The sequence below is a fragment of the Montipora foliosa genome, chromosome 7 (assembly GCF_036669935.1).
Source record: "Montipora foliosa isolate CH-2021 chromosome 7, ASM3666993v2, whole genome shotgun sequence".
NCBI classification, from domain to species: Eukaryota; Metazoa; Cnidaria; class Anthozoa; order Scleractinia; family Acroporidae; genus Montipora; species Montipora foliosa.
This window is the reverse complement of record NC_090875.1, coordinates 42,883,171-42,885,670: the sequence shown is the minus strand read 5'-3', so window position 1 is coordinate 42,885,670 and position 2,500 is coordinate 42,883,171. Positions and strand designations below refer to the sequence as shown.

Below are 2,500 nucleotides of genomic sequence, written 5' to 3'. Positions count from 1 at the left end.
ACTTTCACCACATTGACAACAAAAATACTTAATCAGGAATTGATTTTATCTTCTAGCAATAAAACAGCAGGAGGATATAAAATTAGGTATCTTCAAAGTTTAGAAAACTTGTTGAAGGTGATTCAGTGCCACCCTCCAAAACATTTCGCAAATTTCATGCTGGCCTACTAAGTACTTCCAGGACAACAAATTATTATTTAACCTCTCTTTGCGGACTCTGGTTGCAACACAACTGCTTCAATAATTTTAATCCCCTTGCATTAGATTTAACTTTTAAAAAAACCATAACTTTGTATAATTTTCTGTAATAATTGTTCAAAGACATTGAGCAAAAGCATACAAAGCTACATTTGAAAGGTGCATAATCCCATGTTGCAGTTTTCTGGATAAGACTTCACAGAAATAACTCCTGTTACCTTTCCATATGTAAAGAGGTCCCATTATTTATGAGTCAATTAGTCAATGAGACACACAGTCAATATTATATATTAGAGATAATTTATTGATTAAGCCTAAGCCCTTGTTTCAGTGATCAGGCCTAAGCAGGGTTAGGTTAAATTTTAGCTTTCATTTTATGGGTTAGGGTAACTGCACTAACTCATTGACTCATGACTCATTGACTCATAAATCATATGTAAAAATACAATGTATTTCAACATTAGATGCAATGAATTTTTAGCAATTGCTGTAAATAATAGTAATCATTCCTTCCATTTCAAAGGATGAATAAATTAAAGTTGAATGCAGTAAGTGTCAGAAATTAAAAAAAGGGGTCCAATTTATTTAAGCTGTAATCAATTTCCATCCTTGGTTTAGTCCCTGGATAGTGTTAAACAATGGTTGTGAAGTGAACAAACTACCCCAAGGGGGATTCCCTTGCAAAAATGACAGGGGTTCTTGCTGTTCCTTTTTGGAGAAAATTTTGTGGTTTTGTACTGCTTATGATACTGAGACCAAACAGCTGGCAGAGTTGCTGCAGTCATTTAAGGCTATCAATCTGAAAAATGAATGGAACTGTAGAACAATTTGGTAAGAGAGCAAATAACTTTTACTTATGAATTATAAAATGCCAGTCATTTGTCAATTTAGAACTGGTTCCTCTAAGGGGTCAGATTTCTTTAGCCTACATCCACAAAACAAGATTCTGTTACCTTTAAGGACCCCTCCTGAGCAAACTGCATCCTCATGTTTGGATTCTCATTGATTTAATGACTTTAATGATATTATGCAAATCTGTTCTTCAATAATATATATTTACTCAAATACCATAAAAGTATTTTTAACCTAACTTTTGCAAAGTTTTCTCCTTGAGCCACCAGCTTCAACTTTGATACTTTGATCTAAAAGCCAATGCAGTTGTATAGCAATGGTGGAGGTAATGATTAAACACTTTGTTTTCGTTCAAATGAAGAAAAAGAAAGTCAAAGTAATGATGGAATTTAATTAACCCTTTCACCCCTAAACCGGCCATACTTGGTATTTTACTCTGTCTAAAGCCAGAGTATTTTGCTCTGTCTAACACCAGACGATTTTACTCGTCAATGGGGAACCCCATGGAGTCAACAGTCTTACAGTACTTCTCAATATAACGAAAATGAATTCTGTGGACTTGAACATTCGCAAATAGAAATGCCATATATTCCAAATATGGTTGCATGAACTCTTCAAGATTTAGCTGCTTCAGGAACTTCAAATCAATGAATATTTTGAATATTTTTCCTGAACTCCTGCAAACTTTGTGCACTTTTTAATGGTTTGCCCTTCAAAAAAGTAACATTCAGAAATAATGCAAATACAACTGAGGCTGTTTTGCATTATCTACAAGACAAGACAACAATATCCTTTATTCAAACACAATCAATATTAAAGCAATAACACATGCTTGTGGGGTCATGTGCTAACTATAATAAAGATACACTACAGGACATAAAAGCTTAAAACTAACTACAGTATGTGACAGACATAGGATATCTACACGTAAGAAATAAGAAAAATAAATCAATTGCTATCCAAAAGATCATATTGCAAATACACCAAAAGGTAATGGTTGATTGACAAGTTCCTTGTGCAAAATGGTAGAGCATGTTTGAAGTCCAGCAGGACCAAGATGAGAAGCTATGATAAGAACTCTAAACATATTTTTTACCAAAATTATTTTACTACCATCAACCCCAATGAGACCTTATGCATGAGACACTGTTTCTAGCTGCAGCTCCAAATCACATAATATATTAATAAATTTTGCCATCTAAGAAAAAACCAAACATGCGGGGTGTAACCGAAAAAAGTCCAAGGCAATAAAGCTTCCTTTCAGCCTTTTCAGGAACAACTATCCACTGTCAACCATACTTGACTCAAAACAGAATTTCCTTGATCCAACAACACATGACAGTCCCCTAAAACCAAAATTACATCATTAATGCTTCCGGAAAACAATAGTCTAAAAAAAAAAAAAAAACTTCAAAAACAGTCACGAACCTGAATCTATAGATATCTATAT

General features: G+C 33.8%; 2 long non-coding RNA genes across 3 annotated transcripts in view; one reads left to right on the top strand and one right to left on the bottom strand.

Moving 5' to 3' along the window:
- The window catches only part of LOC138009560 (uncharacterized), a 441,051-nt gene that overhangs the window by 421,947 nt on the left and 16,604 nt on the right, over positions 1-2,500 (top strand). The gene's annotated exons all lie outside the window — the stretch shown is intronic.
- LOC138009559 (uncharacterized) overlaps positions 1,827-2,500 on the bottom strand; it is a 1,373-nt gene continuing 699 nt past the window's right edge. Inside the window, exon 2 of the long non-coding RNA XR_011124438.1 lies at positions 1,827-2,396. This is a non-coding gene — a long non-coding RNA (uncharacterized lncRNA). The remainder of the gene's footprint in view (positions 2,397-2,500) is intronic.